Source organism: Mauremys mutica, chromosome 1, assembly GCF_020497125.1.
Source record: "Mauremys mutica isolate MM-2020 ecotype Southern chromosome 1, ASM2049712v1, whole genome shotgun sequence".
In the NCBI taxonomy this organism is placed as follows: Eukaryota; Metazoa; Chordata; order Testudines; family Geoemydidae; genus Mauremys; species Mauremys mutica.
Genome location: NC_059072.1, coordinates 231537615 through 231556358, shown reverse-complemented (window position 1 = coordinate 231556358; position 18744 = coordinate 231537615). Strand labels below are relative to the sequence as shown.

The 18744-nt window shown below is 41.6% G+C and overlaps 1 protein-coding gene across 3 annotated transcripts in view; it reads right to left on the bottom strand.

Moving 5' to 3' along the window:
- Positions 1–18744, bottom strand: part of ARHGAP6 (Rho GTPase activating protein 6) — a 507104-nt gene that overhangs the window by 106675 nt on the left and 381685 nt on the right. The window contains exon 1 of one of the 3 annotated variants that reach the window (XM_044985866.1): positions 9897–10196. The exons of the other annotated variants lie outside the window; for them this stretch is intronic. The gene's annotated coding sequence lies outside the window, so the exon portion shown is untranslated. Of the gene's footprint in view, positions 1–9896; positions 10197–18744 lie in introns of those variants that run through there. 3 annotated transcript variants of the gene reach the window in all.

Sequence of the window (18744 nt, the reverse complement as noted above, 5' to 3'; positions counted from 1 at the left end):
GATGCTAACAGACTGCAAGCAAAATGTGTAACTGTCAGCAATTTCAGCTTGCAAATATAGGAGTTTGAAACAGCAGAAGCGGAAAATCTGTATGCATTTGTTCTGTCAAGGCCAAAGATAAGCTTGTGGATGAGAACCTTTTCTAACACACTGAAATGTAATGCTGGAGTTGGTGAGTTACATGTCATTTCAGCCCTTAGTTCTATGACCCAGAAGTTACTGACAGAGATGGTATTGAATATCACTGAGGCTGGGAAGGTATTGCAGTGGGATCTAGACTAGACTTGTCCCACTGCCCTTACAGATGCGTCAGGAGTACCATCTGATCTGTGGTCATGGAGACATACTTGGACACTTTCTGGATGGAAGTGGGGACATTCACAGTGCTCCTTCCAAGCATATGGACCGGTTAGGGTGGGTGTGGGTTCCCACATACCGAATCCTGCTGGGTCCATGGGAGGATGCATGTGGAACTACATTATTCACCAAGACATCTGGGAAATTAAACCACTTGGTATACCTACCTGATTTATAGTCAGTGTCCCAATCCCTTAGTTGTTAAATGAACATTCCACTCTTTTGTCCATGCATTCATTCCTGGGTTGGGGGTGACTAAGCTCAAAAGAGCAGTTGTACATATATCTGTAAAGCTTCATAGTTTTTTGTTTTTAAAGTTTGAGAAAACTCGCCAAAAGTTTGTTGAGTATTCTCAAAGGGGGGAATTGTTGGTGCCACTAGACCTGAGTAAACCAAAGTTGTGACTGCAGGCCTGAGTAAACCAGAGGTCTTCCATGCTGTAAACTTTAACCAGCCTAAGATGCTAACAGACTGCAAGCAAAATGTGTAACTGTCAGCAATTTCAGCTTGCAAATGTAGGAGTTTGAAACAGCAGAAGCGGCGGGGAGGAGGGGGAGGAAAATCTGTATGCATTTGTTCTGTCAAGGCCAAAGATAAGCTTGTGAATGAGAACCTTTTCTAACACACTGAAATGTAATGCCTAATGTAGCTGCTGCTGGGAAGGGAGGGGTGAGGGGGAAAACCGAACAAAAGGCTTACACAAACAAGTGGGGTATAAATGCTGGGACCCCGCCTGCGCGAGGGTGTGCAGGATTTGAGAATGCTTTTCTCCCTGGCACCATATTTGGGCTCAAATAAACCTGGTTTTGCTTCTCCACCCTGGTGTGATAATTAGTGCGACGCACACCGGGCAACGAACCCTACTGTTGCTCCGCCTCGGGCTCTTTGAGCCGGCAACACCAGTAAGAGCTGTACGCCTCTTGTCAAGGTGGTTTTAATTTTGCAGTGAAACTTCTGAGTCTCACTGACAAATTCTTCAAGGGATCCAGGATCAGGATTTAGGTTATTAATTACTTACAGCAACAGATTGTGGGTTTAAAACAGGTAGCAGGTGCAACCACCCGGAATCTGAGGTGTGCACAGAGTGCCGGATGTGGCCCCTAGTCATATTAGAAACTGTAAATAATAATTTTGATATAAGATTAGAATGATGATTTTATACTACAGCATTATTGTAATAGGGAATGGCTTTATTCCCTGCCATGTTAATGTTACAGGGTATACAACAAAGACTGTTACTATCAGCTGTACTTTTAATTGGTCATTTGTTCAAGTCCACTTGAGATACTTAAGATCAAAAGCAATTATGCCGGTTTGTTTTTTCTCCTGAACTACCAATGCTTCACCGACCGTAGTAGTGTTTAGAAGTGTATTCACTGTAAAATAATTAAATATTTTTGCACATTATAAAAATTATACTGTGGAAAACACGGCACATGCTAGATACAGTCTTACATAGTTTTAACTTTCTTTCCTTAATTACTTCTATAAGCTGGGGAAACTAAGTATACAACTGCCACTTTGTAAACCTTTGGCTTACATTGGTAATTTATTTCAAATCCTTCCAAAATTGTTTCCAGACCTCTCAACCATAGGAACTTTAGATTTTGACAGTTTATAGCCCCCCGACTCAGCTTTCACGTCTGTACATCTAATCCCTCTTTTCCTCACTTTCCAGTTGTTGCCATTTGTATGGACCAATAAAAATACATGAAAGAAAGCGATTAATTCCAGTACAACTTTAGTCCTACCACGTAAAATCAGTATACAGAATTCTAGACATAAAATAGGAAGTGAATGAAGAATTATGAAAAAGGAGAGTAAATATCACTAAATGTCCGTTATAGCACTAAATGAACATTAAGGACCAAATCCTCTGTCCCACCAGGTACTTAAAGCTATCATAAGTTTTTCCTTTTGGGATTCTCCAAATGTACAGGAATGACTGGGTGGTGTAAAGGTGGTGTTCTTTTTTGGCATCACTCTCTCTTAGCTTCCCCTTGCATAGGGGGCAATGAGGAATGCTCAGAACTTTGGGCATCCCCTGGGAGCTGTTACAAGCTGGTGCAACTTAGAGCACTGGGGTGGCTCTCAGTTGCGCAGGGTGCCAAACTGGCCCCAGCATAGCAGGAGATCAAGGAATGATGGAAACCCTTCTGAATGCTGAGACTGAATTATAACAACATGTGGGAAACTAAGGGATACTATATAGCCCAGAAACAGACCTGGTAAAAAGTCTGAAAACCAATACACTGAGCACTGGGACTCTTAATTATTATTCAATATGAAAGTCTGACTTTACTAATGACTTCAACAGACAGGGTGAAATCCTGACCCCATCGGAAGTCAATAGCAAAAATCCGATAGACTTCAATGAAGCCAGTGTTTCACCCACATTTAACAACATGTTATAAACATCCTAGTACAGAGTCTCCCATTATGATCAGAGTCTTTGCAATCAATACCTTTCTTATGACATTGAAGTTCTGTGCTGATATTGAATTATCTCATCCTATGGAGCTACATAAATACTTTACCTAAACACAATAAACAGACTAATATTCTGTACATTCAGCTAGGGAAATCTATTAGGCCATGTCTACACAACCCGCCAGATTGGCGGGTAGTAATTGATCTATCGGGGATCAATTTATTGTGTCTCGTCTAGACGCGATAAATTGATCCCTGAATCGACAGCCGTACTCCCCCTCGGCAGGAGGAGTAAGCAGAGTCAACGGGGGAGCTGCAGCGGTTGACTTGCCACCGTGAGGATGGCCAGGTAAGTCGAACTAAGATACTTCGACTTCAGCTACGTGAATAGAGTAGCTAAGTTGTGTATCTTAGATCGATCCCTCCCCTAGTGTAGACCAGCCCTTAGATTTGGCAAAAGATCACACTTTACAAACTATTGTTTTAGTTGTCAATTGTTTTCAAACAGTAATTAGTTTGAATGTGACAATTTTAAAATACACACACACACACATATATATACACAGAGTTATCTTCCTCTTTTGCTAAATGCTCTGAACTGCCAAGTGGAATCAGATGAAGTTGCTAAGTTCTGCACTGCAAGACAACATACGTAGAATACTGGAATGCGGACATCACCCACAGAAGAGAATGAATTCACACCCACACCAGAAATACATCACTAAGCAAGATGATATGACCCAGCCCCAGGGTACATAAATATCATAGTTATTGGCTTTCAGTCATCAGGAAAAAAAAGTGTCCCACTAACATTAGAAGGATTTGGGAGCATACTCCCAGAGGTTAGTATTTGTAGCCCAGACAAGGGGAAAAGTGATTTCCCACTGTCTTTGTCAATGATTTCCCAAAGTCATCAGACTGCTCCGAGTTGTTTCTTCAAGTTTATAAGTAAAAGCATTTTCATCACAGAGGGCAATTATGGGCTAAATGCATAACTGAGAAGTTTTCTGATACGGTCCTTCCATTTCCAGACAAAACTGTTTATGATGTAAAATAGATGTATCTACTATTGTTAAGCCTTAGCAAAGATAATTCAAGGCTTCTGAAGACTCCATCTGAACTAGTGGTCCCCAACCTTTTTCGTCTGGTGGGCGCTGGTCGACGAGCCACGGAGGACTGTGGCGGCCGACGAGCATCCGCTGAAATGTCGCCAACAAGCGGCAACATCAATAGGCATTGCCGCCAAAGTACCGCCAACAATCAGCGTCATCCAGAGGCGTCGCCACCAAAAATCGGTGGCATTTCGGCGGCGATGCCGCTGGATGCTGCTGCTTGTCGGTGGCATTTCGGCGGATGCTCATCCACCAGCCAGTACGCGGGCACACTTAGACGCCCTGGCTGGTGCCATGGTGCCCGCGGGCACCGTGTTGGTGACCCCTGATCTGAACTGTCCAAATATTTGCGAACCTCTTGTCGGATCTAATATTTGTTTATAATAATAAATTTCAAAACAATGAGTCAAATTCAACAAAGCTGGCTCAATCAGGAAAGCCCATTGCAATAGATGGGAGAATTCATCTCTCCATACGGCAGCTCCCTGCTTTGAATGGTTATTCATCATTATTATCTGAGTCACTCTTGTAACAACAGAATTGATGTTTTTCAATACATCAAAGCTGATACATTATCTGATGTCAATTTTCTGAAGCTTGAATCTGGTCATATACAACTAAAGCACATACTTTACTTTCAGAACAAGAGAGAGTGGTCACCATTATGAAAGTCAGTATTTATCAATCATCTCCAAACAGGGGTATCTGAGATACCATTGTTATGTCTTTACCTTTAAAACAGGAAAACAGCCATAGTGCCTTAGTCTACATTACCATGTCACTCAGGGGTATGAAAAAACACCCCCCTGAGTGACATACGTTACATCAACAGAAGCGTTGGCATACATAAGCAATCTTACAGCAGTACAGCTGTGCACTATACACTCATTAGTTTAGACATGGCCTTAGATCCCTTCTGTTTAGAAGGTGTTGGCAAATGTTGAATTTTTAATGGCACTCTTCTGTTCATATATAATTGGGTAATAGCTCTTTATTAAATGTAAAAGTGGTGAAGTTTCCATTTTAAAATGTTAGTAATGTGAACTCTTCAACCTCTGTGGGTCCTGGCTCACCATAAGAACAGCCCTACTGGGTCAGACCAAAGGTCCATCTAGCCCAGTATCCTGTCTTCCGACAGTGGCCAGTGCCAGGTGCCCCCAAGGGAATGAATAGAACAAGTAATCATCAAGTGATCCATCCCCTGTCGCTCATTCCCAGCTTCTGGCAAACAGAGGCTAGGGACACCATTCCTGCCCATCCTGGTTAATAGCCACTGATGGACCTGTCCACCATGAACTTATCTAGTTCTTTTTTGAACCCTGTTATTGTCTTGGCCTTCACAACATCCTCTGGCAAGGAGTTCCACAGGTTGACTGTGCATTGTGTGAAGAAATGAGAAACTATATGAGAAACATGGACATAACAAATTCTGCTTGTTCAGAAATTGGCTTGAATACCTTTGTGCCCCGACACCACTGATAACATGGTCTCAACTCTGGAGACAGTATTGGTTGGTTATTGCTGCTTGCAGAGCCAGCAGAAGATGTACACATTTTGTGGCTTAGTGGACACAGCAAGACCGGTGCCCACTTTTTTGGTCTTTAAACTTTTTCAGTGATAAGGTAAGATTTAAACAAACAAACAAAAACAAAACAGAACAAAAAAACCCTAAAATTAAATTTAGAATACGGAAGGGTTTGTTTCTCCTCCCTTAGTCTAATCAGGTTAATTTTAGCTATATAAAATGTGAGGCTTAAATAATCTGGGTAGTGCTACTTTAATAAATTCTCCTAAATAAATACAATCATATGTAGATCATGTTGTGTTTACAGCTTTACTTGTCCTGGAGTAGTAGTAAAACTGGTAGAAAATGTGATGCCTCCGGATCAGGAAGGCAGATATTTTAAAATAAATGTGGATAATGCATAAGGTGAGCTATTATTACTGCAACTTTGCATACAATAAGAAGTTACAGGATGGTTGCATCAAAGGCTGCATAAGAACATAAGAACAGCCCTAGTGGGTCAGACCAAAGGTCCATATAGCGCAGTATCCTGTCTTCCGACAGTGGCCTGTGCCAGGTGCCACAGAGGGAATGAACAGAACAGGTAATCATCAAGTGATCCATCCCCTGTCGCTCATTCCCAGTTTCTTGCAAACAGAGGCTAGGGACACCATTCCTGCCCATCCTGGCTAATAGCCATTGATGGACCTATCCTCCATGAATGTATCTAGTTCTTTTTTTAACCCTATTATGGTCTTGGCCTTCACAAACGTCCTCTGCCATGGAATTCCACGGGTTGACTGTGCATTGTGTGAAGAAATACTTCCTTTTATTTGTTTTAAACATGCTGCCTATTAATTTCATTTGGTGATCCCACATTCTTGTGTTATGAGAAGTAGTAAACAACACTTGTCTACCTTCTCTACACCAGTCATGATTTTATAGACCTCAATCATATCTCCCCTTAGCCGTCTCTTTTCCAAGCTGAAAAGTCCTAGTCTTATTAATCTCTCCTCATACAGAAGCCGTTCCAGACCCCTAATCATTTTTGTTGCCCTTTTCTAAACCTTTTCCGATTCCAATATATCTTTTTCAAGATGGGGTAACTAGATCTGCACATAGTATTCAAGGTGTGCACGTACCATGGATTTATATAGAGACAACATGATATTTTCTGTCCTATTATCTATCCCTTTCTTAATTATTCACAGCATTCTGTTTGCTTTTTTGACTGCCGCTGCACATTGATTGGATGTTTTCAGAGAACTATCCATAATGACTCCAAGATCTTTCTTGGAGCAAGAAGTATGATCTCCAATACTACTATATTCAGTGGGGAAGAATTGGCAACCCATACAAACAGGACCTAGCTAACCTGCTTTTATCATGTGTGCGCACAATACTGCCAAAATCAAGTTTTAAAAGTCATGAGATTTTAAAATGAGTACATTTGGAGTTCTTTATTTATTTTCAGGCTTTTGAGCCTAAGGGTTCATGTTTTCAAGTTTTTATCTGCAATCACCTGGATTAGAAATTTAAATTATTTAAAAAAATGAAAGCTAAGATTCTCATGTAATCTCATGACTCCAAGAGTTGGGCCTTTAAGAAAAACATCAAATATCACAAGACTCACAATAAGACTGGATGAGCTAGTAATGTGTGTGTACTGCTGTGTGTATTTATATACAGGGATATCTGTGCACTGTTCACGCATCTCTATTTAGCAGAATAAATTTATAAATGAAAACAATCCGCATTTGCCAATTCAGTCCCTGCTATAACTCAGTTGCATTAAGAACAATTATATCTACACTATTCATGTCCACTTTTTCTCTTACCTGATCCATTACAATAAAATGTTGGATCACTCAACTTTTTAGCAGCCTTTGAAGCCTGTAATTCAATATAAATCACTCTTCGTACTGTATCAGTGACCGCTCCCCTGATTCAAAACAATACTTTATGTAAAAATCTGCCATCGTTTAAAGAAATGACCTTTGGACTTAAAATAAAAATTAATTTGTTGGTCAAATGAAAAAGCTATAGTGTTAATCTACATGCTAGGGCTGCCTGGAAAACAATTCTGTGTCGTTGGGGAGGGGGGGGGGTGGGCGGAAGAGACGGACTGATTCCAAAATTTGTTTTTCTTCTATGGCAGAACAAAAATGAGACCTTCTGAAATTTTTTGCAAAAAAGTACAAGTGCAAGAGATCCACCCCAAGACCCTGGTAGTTCAAGCACTTGCCTGGGATGTGGGGAACCCAGGTGCCTGCTATGATTCAGGAAGAATAGAGACTTGAACCTCCCACCTCTCAGGTGAGTGCCCTAGCAACCAGGCTATTCTGGTGTCTCTTGCATTCTCATCTGCAACCTGAGAAACCTTCCTGACAACATTTTTGTTGAAACCAGTATGTTTCACAAAACACATTGGTTTCAACAAAAGAGCATTTTTTGATGGGAAAAAGTTTAATCAATTCTTTAACTAGATCTACTGTGCCCTACATTACAGGTTATGCATTCTATCCAGACTGGATTTCTGCAATGCCCTGTAAATATGGCCAATTTTGAAGATAACTGGAAACTTCGGCTTGAACAGTACATGGCTACTCACTTATAAGATGCTCCTTATGAGAAGTGGTGTATCAGTTGCTCTGCAGTTGACTAGCTTCCAGTTTGTTTCCAGCTGCAACTGAACTCTGCAATTCCTCTCCGAAAGATTTTAAGTTTTGCTGACCTTCAGGCCTGTTGCAAGGTCTATTATTGCATCAGGTTTTCCTCTGAGTTGCGGAAGTGGGGGGCTGAGTTTTGAGGGAGGTTTTTATGGTAAGGGGAGGTTTTTTTGAGTCTATTTGAGTTTCTGCTGTTATTTACTCATATTGCAATTATTTTACAACAGATGTACAGTATAGACACCTAAAACTGGTAACAGGCATACTTCATACATTGAAAAATAAATAAATACCTCTTACGGATGAAGAATTTTTCAACTCATGTGCTACATAACTGCTCTACCCATTCATCTTTGTTTCACAGACTGTTCTCACACCTATACGGCTCATGTGTTCTCTCTCTTTCTCACATCCCCCCAACCTGCTCTGTCCTGCTAATTGATTTATAAAGTAGGAGGAACTTGGATAACAACTCAGAATTGTAACACTCTGAGTAGTCAGTTGCAACCTTTTGACAAGGACCCAATGTATTCCAATATTTGGCACTGCCATATCTTCTGTATTCCAGTTCCCAACCACAACAAGCAGATGCTTTAATGATTACACTGCTCAAAAAACCCTTCTCAGAGCAGAAATTAAACTGAAAATCATAACAGTGGCCATTAGTGCAAATTTACAGAATATAGAGTGAAGGCTGATGGGCACTCACAAGTGCTCCCATTTTATCAGTTTGCCCTTGTTTACGCATTGGATTAGTACTGGTTCTTTTTGGGCTGATTTCTCCTGCATTTGAGGATCATGCAGCACATATGAAAATGTCACCACTTCCGTGCTACTTGGTGAAAACATGTTTACAAAATTGTATCTGCTTATTTGCAGTTGTGGACATGACGCTAAAATAGATTGATGGCTCACTGTACAAATATTTGCTCTGACACTAAAGCTGATAGTGTTCCTTGATTTTCTTTTCAGCATATAGTTCCATAAAAACAACATGGAAAATTAAAAATAAATACAAATAAAAACATTATACATCAGCAGGAAGTATCAAGAGAAGAATCTTTTATAAATTACCCTCTAATCTCAGGTACCCCAAATTCAGACTGTGTGCCTGCTAACTCGGCTGCAATTTCATTCTTTGCTTTAAGCAGCTCATTTGTTTTGGACAGGGAGAGGGAAAATTAGCCCATAAGTTCCCAATGTTATGAAAAACAGAAACAATTGCTAGAGTTACAAGCTCCTCCAGGACTGAGCCAACAGATGAACAGCTCGTATTCTACACTACAAATCACCGCAACTAACTGGAATTTAGAGAGACATGAAGGCAGTTTAGCTAGTCTATAAAACACAAGGCTTACAGGATATGGTGTTTTGCATAAAGGAATCTATGCAGTTATAATTGTATATTTTGGGGTTGAACCTTCACACACACTTAGAAAAACAAACTTACACAGATTTCAAAGCAGCTCCGCATCTGATTAAGCCATTTAAACAAAATCAACTGAAACATACAATGCCACCGATCATTATATGGATTTTGCTTCTCTCAGGCTAGCTATGAAAACATGCAAGATCATGAAACTAGTCTAAAAATAAAAGGTCTTTGAGAGCCTTTAGTTTGTTGATGGGATAGATTTCAGAGCTTGGTAAGTGGTAGGCACAAACTAAGTGCCAATTTTTTTTCTTACCAAGCAAGAAGTGTTTGTTTTCTTAAAATTTAGCTACAGCAAATAAAAATTAAAATGCACTAAGTTAGAGTCATCACAAACACTCCATTACAGTTATCTCTAGCACACTACATATATACACATTTTGTTTGCTTACCCATTAACTAAATTCTGCTGCTTCTCCGGTGTCTTTTCTAATTTGATCAAACCACACTTGGAACAAGAACTCGATTTAGAATTTTTGTAAAAAAATAATGCAGTTTTCCTGAAACTATGTATCAAGTGTCTGAGAAATAGTCCAGCTGGAGCAACTAGGACTCCCACCATACCTTTTGCTCCCAGAGACTTCTACTATCATTAATCTTAGGAAACCAAAAACAAAACAAAATAAAATAATCTTTTCATTTGTCTGTTTCAAAGTAAGCTCAGCAAGTTCAGTGAGTTGTGTCATGAAGTGAGCGTGTGTGAGAGAGCGAGTGACAACAGGGAGAGAAGCAGACAAATTGCAACTGGATTCCCTGCTTCTTATTTCAATGGGATTGTTTTGAAGAAGTACAAGGAGTGGTTAAGAAGGGGCATGTCTCCCTCCTCTCCCTCCCCCATTAAAAAAAAAATCCTTCTTCCACATGGCTGTACAAACTCATAACTGGACTAACTGTGCAAGCTTTCCTTATTAGGAATAGACCAAAGAATGTTGGAAGCATCTGGTAAAATCACTTTGAGCATGTTAAGAAGCATTTGATGTTTTCCCTGTCCTTCCAAGATAGGTTTTTAAGAATTGTTTTCTAAACCTCCTCTGCCCTAACAAGCAAAACCTATACCCCAAACATCTTTTAAACAAAAGCAACACGGAGGCTAAATATTTTATGGTTTGCTAGGGGAAAAATTCCTTGATAAAGATTTTGCTTCCTAAATAAAGTCTGTTGTATTCACAGTCTATGAGCACTATACTGCCATTTATAAAATGGAGGTGGGAGGAGGAGGAAGTCTAATTAAAAACAAACTCTGAATCACTAGTTATGTTGATTGCAGTTCTACTCCACATGGCAACTTACCAAATCACCACTATAAATGACATCTTTGTTTCTCAGCTGATATGACTTTACCTCATAGAACTGCTCTCCCAACAAAAAGAAGACAGAGATTCCAAAAGCATATGGTCATATATAGTGGAACTATCATCTCTCTGGTGCGTATTGTGGTGCCTTTGCATACAGAGCCCAATAATTGGCTGATTGTATATCATCGTCGAGTTATTTGGTATTGAAATAAAAGGTTGTCTGTATGACTCCTAATCAAATTCAGAGCCCACCCCAGGCAAAGCCGCACCGTTAAGACTGTTAATGCACATCAGCAATTTGAGGGAAAAGAGATTAAAAAAACATTGAAGGATAAAATGACATTTTAAAATTGTAAAAGCAGCAAAGAGTCCTGTGGCACCTTATAGACTAACAGACGTATTGGAGCCAGGGGCGGCTCTAGCGATTTCGCCGCCCCAAGCACGGCGGCACGCCGTGGGGGGCGCTCTGCCGGTTGCCGGTCCCGCGGCTCCGGTGGACCTCCCGCAGACGTGCCTGCGGAGGGTTCGCTGGTCCCGCGGCTCTGGTGGACCTCTCACAGGCACGCCTGCGGATGCTCCACCGAAGCCGCGGGACCAGCGGACCCTCCACAGGCACGTCTGCAGGAGGTCTACCGGAGCCGCCTGCCGCCCTCCCGGCGACCGGTAGAGCGCCCCCCCCACGACATGCCGCCCCAAGCATGCGCTTGGCGTGCTGGGGCCTAAAGCCGCCCCTGATTGGAGCATGAGCTTTCGTGGGTGAATACCCACTTCGTCGGATGCATGATAGTCACCCACGAAAGCTCATCCTCCAATACGTCTGTTAGCCTATAAGGTGCCACAGGACACTTTGCTGCTTTTACAGATCCGGACTAACACGGCTACCCCTCTGATATTTTAAAATTGGAAACCCAGGATACTTTAAAGTTAAAGTAAAATATTTAAAAAATCAACAACATTGGAAAAGATGGACATATACCCAAATGTTGTTAACACCATCCTCCAACACTGCCTTGAGAACACTAGAAAATTTGAAATCACCTTATCCATACAGAATATATAGCTTCAGATCATCAGTGACCCTGTAGACCCAACCTAGGTCAACATTTTCAAATCTGCCATGTGCTTTACACTATAAGCTGCTTTCCAGTAAATTACCTTTCAACTTCACTAAGTATTCTATTGTAACAGCCTATAGAGCCAGTTGGGACTGCATGGTTTTCACTATGCTGCACACTATGGTCACTAATTCATGCACAGAAACATTAAAGAGAGAAACAGAATCCTTCCATCCAAGAGCATGATCCAAAGCCCATTGAAGTTCATTGACTTCAATGGCTTTCAGGCAAGCCCCAAAAGCATATGGTTCTACAACTTGGTTTTTAAAGGAGACTCTGTTTTATCTATAGCTAAATAAAAGCCTTTGAAACACAGCTGAGAAGTTGTAAGACCATTCAGTAACGAAGAGTAGTATATGCATACACAAACTAGCCAAGCGACAACTTAATTCCGCTGCAATTAAGGTTGAACACCAACCTTTTAGTAATATGCCCTAAAAGACTGTTTAAACCTCAAACTCAGCCAAAATCATGGAAGTTTCAAGTAAACAATTTATCTCACCCGTCAGATTATTGTAGTCAATGATCACATCCCCTGCTAAGCTAAACGTATTTAGTGTTTTAAATCTTTCCTAAAAAGCCTTCTCCATCTAATTCATCTTTTCTTGTTAGTCTTTGAATTTTCTCCTATTTCTATAATTCTGTTATTCAAATATCCAGAACTGGGCACAATATTCCAGCTAAGGTCATATATAGTGGAACTATCATCTCTCTGGTGCGTATTGTGGTGCCTTTGCATACAGAGCCCAATAATCACACAAGACTTCTATGCTATCAGCTTTTCTATATTGACTGCAGAAAGATAAAACAGATTTGCAGTGAATCATTCAATTTCGCAACCCTTACTGAAGTGATTAACTATGAAAGCTATCATCTTCACCTTGAACTTGTAATCCAGTTACTGGAAGCTGGAAATACATCTTAACAGCAAAAAATAAAATAAAATAAAATAAAAAAATAAAATAAAAAAACCCTCCTTCCTAATCACTCATAGGTTCCAATGTATTAATACCTTTTGGCTTAAATAAAGATCCCATCACATTCAATAACTAGCAGTCTACATGTCGAGGTATTTTTTGGAGAATGTCACTATATCTAGATGAGTTTATCATTACATTCCTTGCTCTAGACATCATCATATTTGAGAAGGGTTCTTACACTCCAAACTGCTTTTGTTTACAAGTGGCTCCTAGCTTTCTGAAAAGTTTTCCATTTGGGGTGAAATTTTACCAGCACAGTTTAGCCCTAAACTTTGAGCAAAATCCAACCATCCATTTACGAGTTCTGTGAACAAGAAAGAAAATACACTTTCCCCATTATTTAGATTTGGTTCTTTCGCACTCAGACTCAAAATTATTTATCCTTAAGACTTGAAACTGAATATGTGGCTAGACCTCAGTAAGTAAATAATATCACTTTAAAATGATTAAACTAGTCTCATCAAAGTTCTAAAAGTTGAAAACTTTATTTTTGTGAATGTGCACTATATAACTTTTCACTAATTTTGAATTGTGCAAAATTCCAAGAACCAGTCCAGAGCCACAATAGGGTTGACAACCTTCCAGGATTGGCCTTGAGTCTCTCAGAATCAGCATTGATCTCCTGGTGAGTATTGAAAGAAATCTGGGAGATTTTAATAGGATATTTTAAGAAAATGACATTACGTCCTGTTGGGAAAAATAAAATCTCTGGGAATAGCTTCAGTCAGAGTTGGCAACCCTAACCCCCACTCCAGAGAAGTGAAGGATGTTATGCAAAGGGTCAATCCACTCTCCAGTGGCCCCAGGGGAATAAAAGAACAGCTTTAGAGTAGTGCTGGTCTAAAAATGTCCATCAAAGTTGTTTTACAATGGGAAACTGAGTTTGCAACTAAAAAAAAGTGTGAAAAGTGCCTGCTTTCCATTAAAAAAAATTCTTATTTTGTTGAAGAAACAGACAGTCTTGGGCTGAAAACCAAATGTATTTTGATTTAAAATGGCTCTGCCATGCCTCATGGGACTTGAAGTTCAAACACCTTATGCTAACATACTTCCCGAATGAGTCTGGCTCTCTGACCAGACTACTATTCCCATGATGAACCACGGCCAATGATTCCTAGGACTTATCCCCACCCTTCACCAACAGGGGAAACATCACTGAAGATGCAGCCTGGCCAGAAAGCCTGACCCATAGGAATGACTGGGAGCATAATGAACCCAAACTACAACTCCCATGAGGCATGACAGCACCACTCTGAATAAAAATATTTCAATTTTTGATTAAAAAAGACACCATTTTCTGACGAGCTCTATTTTAGAGCCACCTTAGTGCTAAGTGAGCAGTGGTGCAGCTGAGGATCTGGCCTAAGGGTGCACAGGAAAACCATGATCACACTAAGTTATACACATTTAGTTCTGATGGAGCTCACAATTATTACATTCAGTCACTCATTCCAAAAAAAAAAAAAAAAAAGCATTATTTATGAGCCCTATACAATATTAACCTTCGTGGGTGAAAATAAAAGAGTGAAAGCAACCTGTGCATACAGCAGAAGCAATTTCAAATCCACTTAATATAGCTAATCAGTTTAAGTGTTTGTCAATTACTTGCTTTCAGAATATACACTGACAAATTTATGAAAACTGTTAAGTAGTATATTTACATATCTTTGTAAAAAAGAGAACTTTTGAGTGTACCTCAATACACCTCAGTCAATTGATACAAAAAAGATGAATTATGTGGACAACATTTGATTTAAACAAGTGCTGCAATGTCATCTTGGCATCAGTGAATACGCATGAGGTAGGCTGGCTTAATCTACAAGATAAAAGAATAATTTACTGAGTCATATAACTGCATACATTGTATAATAAAACACTTATTTGTTTGTTTCAAAATCAGCAATTACTGGAAAATACCTACTACCCTAAATTAAATACTGAAAATTGTTTTCAGATTCTAGGCCTAAGCTCAAATGGTGGTTAGTCATTTACTTACTAAGATGCTTTAGCATGGAATTTGCCTTCACTGTCTGCAAGAAGCACCATTATTTTTAACAGATGCCACTGTGCCCTAACTTATTGTACACCTTTTTTCACAATGTGGATATGCGTCAATGTATTTTTCATGTGTCCCAGGACACCTCTCAGTAGGAAATACTAGGATTCAGTTGATAATCTTTGGCAAACTATTTTAAATTAATAAGTGAATTTGAGAGAAGTCTTTATCTCTTAAGTAAACCTCTGCTACACTTAGGGTTGTCACCTTTCTAATTGCAGAAAACCGAACACCCTTGCCACGCCCCCTGCCGCAAGTCCCGTCCCCTTCCCTGAGGCTCCGCTCCCCACTCATTCCAGCCCCCATCCCTCCATCGCTTGCTCTCCCCAACCCTCACTCACTTTCACTGGGCTGGGACAGAGGGTTGGGGTGCAGGAGGGGGTGACGGTTCCAGCAGGGGGTGTGGGCTCTGGGGTAGGCCAGAAATGAGGGGTTCAGGGTGCAGGAGGGGACTCCAGGCTGGGGCAGGGGGTGCAGGCTCTGGCTGGGGGATGAGGGGTTTGGGGTGCAGGTGGGGGCTCAGGGCTGGGGCAGAGGATTGGGGTGTGGGAGGTGGTGTGGGCTCTGGAGGCGGGGGGGTTGGGTGCAGGAGGAGGCTCAGGGCTGGGTAGGCATGTGGGAGGAGGTGCAGGCTCTGAGAAGGTGCTAAGGGATGGGGTAGGGGTCTGGGGTGCGGGAGGGGGTGTGGGCTGAGGACTCTGGGAGGGAGTTTGGGTGCGGGAGGGGGTTCCGACCTGGGGCAGGGGGTTTGGGGTGCGGCTCTAGCCTTGCAGTGCTTAACTCAGGCAGCTCCCGGTTGGTGGTGCTCCCGGAAGCGGCTGGCATGTCCAGCCTCTAGGTGTAGGCATGGCCAGGGGGAACCATGGCCAATGGGAGCTGTGGACCCGGCGCTCGGGCAGAGGCAACACGCAGAACTTCCCTGCCCACCCCTGTGCCTAGGGGCCGGACATGCCAGCCGCTTCCGGGAAGCTGTGCAGAGCCAGGGCACACAGGAAGCCTGCCTTAGCCCCGCTGCGCTGACGACCGGACTTTAAATGGCTTTAGAGCCTACATGTCCACTCAGTCCCACTTCTTGTTCAGCCAATCGCTAAGAGAAACAAGTTTGTTTACATTTCCGGGAGATAATGCTGCCCACTTCTTAATTACAATGTCACCTGAAAGTGAGGACAGGCATTCGCATGGCACTGTTGTACCAGCATCGCAAGATACTTATGTGATGGATGCACTAAAGATTTATATAATGGAATCATAGAAGATTAGGGTTGGAAGAGACCTCAGGAGATCATCTAGTCCAATCTCCTGCTCAAAGCAGGACCAAACCAACTAAATCATCCCAGCCAGGGCTTTGTCAAGCCAGGCTTTAAAAACATCTAAGGATGGAGATTCCACCACCTCTCTGGGTAACCCATTCCAGTGCTGCACCTAGTGAAATAGTTTTTCCTAATATCCAACTTAGACTTCCCGCACTGCAACTTGAGACCATTGCTCCTTGTTCTGTCATCTGCCACCACTATGAACAGCCTGGCTCAGGGTTCCCAAACTTGGTTTGCGGCTTGTTCAGGGCAAGCCCAGCCTGTGCCGCTTCCCACAGCTCCCATTGGCCGGGAACGGCAAACCGCGGCCACTGGGAGCCTCGAGCGGTCGTACCTGTGGACGCTCAGGTAAACAAAGCATTTCACGGCTCGCCAAGTGCTTACCCTGAACAAGCTGCGAACCAACCAGAAAGATGTGTACACAAAATGCTGAGGGACAATGTTTTAAAAGGCAAGGCCCATTGGCACACACAAACATGAGAGCATTTTTTGCATGCAGACGTCCAAACTCTCTTTCTGAAAACTGGGCCCTTAAAGTCAACACAGCTGAATGAAAGGGTAAGCAAATAGGGTGGCCACATTCACAAAGCATTTGAAGCAGAAAAATAACACCAACATAGGGGGCAGACTGAAAATCTGTTTTTGCATAAAACACAAAAGCTTTCTGATGTTCTCTTCTCTCCCTTCTACAATTTGCTGTTGCTGGTGTGCCCGCTAAGTGCCCTCTGCTCCTATTTAAACTCTCTAATAGCGAACTAACAGCTTTCTTTAATCCAATTATTTTAATCTGTCTGTGTGAGGCAGACGCAGCAGCTGCTTAGCTCCTCTTACCAATCTTATTAATACCCTAATTAAAACATGAATTCATCAGCTGAAAGACCCATTCAAACCTCTTTTAATCTTACCTTCCATTATGGCTTTATTAAGGAAAGAGCTTAGTAAAAAGAAAAAAAACCAACATCCTAGATTTTAAGAGATTGACAGTGGCTCAAAATAGGCATGCAAAGACAGGAAGCTGAAGAGGTTTGTTGCAATAGCCTTGTAACAATTAATTATCTGGAAGAAGAATACAATTTGTCTCCATGTCCTGCTGTGAGGACAGAAGAACTGAAACCCGGCACAACAACACAACAAAGTGTGAAAACCTCTGTTAAAGCATAACTGTATCAAATAAATAATTCAGTACAGCCCAATACTTCTATTAAAATACAAGACTACAAAACGCTATCATTTTGGAGATTATAATAGCTATATATTTCTCATCAGCATTATGTCCTTTACTAAGAAGAGTAATTTATAGACTTAGTTGATGTAATATATTTTATTTAAGATAAACCAAGATAGTAAAGCATTTAAAGTCTGCATTTTAAAGTAGTAAAATCATAATGCTGTCTATAGTTATGTAAAGTCACAATTGCTACATGGCTATAGTGCACCAGGAATGGTTATGCTGGTGTAGGCCCCATTTGCAGCTATTCTGCATACACATGACCACCGTGGATTTCTGTGAGAGTTCCATGCATTGGAAGGCTTTCATCATTTGGCCTTTTGTCTATGTAAAGTATTCTCACATTCCTTAGTATGATAGGTACGCTAACATATGCAAAACAAGATCATTTAATTCCTGTCCAGAGATGGCGCTTCTGCAAAAACATATTGTTGGGCCAAATTCTCTGTTGGTGTAAATTGGCTTAGCTCCATTAGCTTCAATTGTCATAGCTCCATAGATCCATTAGCTCCTCCTTGTGGGGAGAGATCGGGGGTCCAGGCTGGGCCGGGGAGATGGATTGGTGGGGGGGGGGGAACACATGACCAGTCACATGACATCTCCTTTAGATCGTGCCCCCGCCCCTGTATGGAGAGGCACCAATCGTCTATGGCAGGGCGCGGTTGGGGGAGGGGGCAGAATGGGAAAGGAAGAGACGGTGTAGGGGCAGGAAGAGGTGGGGTGGGGCTTTGGGGGGTGGGGGTAGAGTCAGGGTAGGGCCTGAGATGGAGCAGGGTGGAGCACCCCTGGGAAATGAGAAAGTCAGCGCCTGTGGCCCTAAGCGTTATTTACTCACGTTGTTCAAATCCTGCACTGAATAAAGAATGTTTGTTTGTTTTTCAAATGGTGTCTTTTCTGTGTCTCTTCTCACTATACTATATGAGTGCTTCAAAACAGTTAATGAATTTTCCTCATAAAATCCCCATGAGGCTAGAAAGTTTTATTTCTTCCATTTAACAGAACCATGGCAGGGGGTAAGTAAGGTAAAGATTTGCAAGTGTCCAGAAATTCTGAGATTCTCAATTACTGGCTGACCAAATTGAGATACGGAGGGTCTGATTTTTTTAGAGCAGCTGAGCACCTATAGTTCCCTGTGGAGCTCTGAACTTCTGAGGTGTCTCAAGCTGGGCACCAACAACATGAGAAAAACACAATTAGTGGCCACCTCCAAACATTTCAGTTTAAATTCATTGCCCGACATTACACAGGAACTC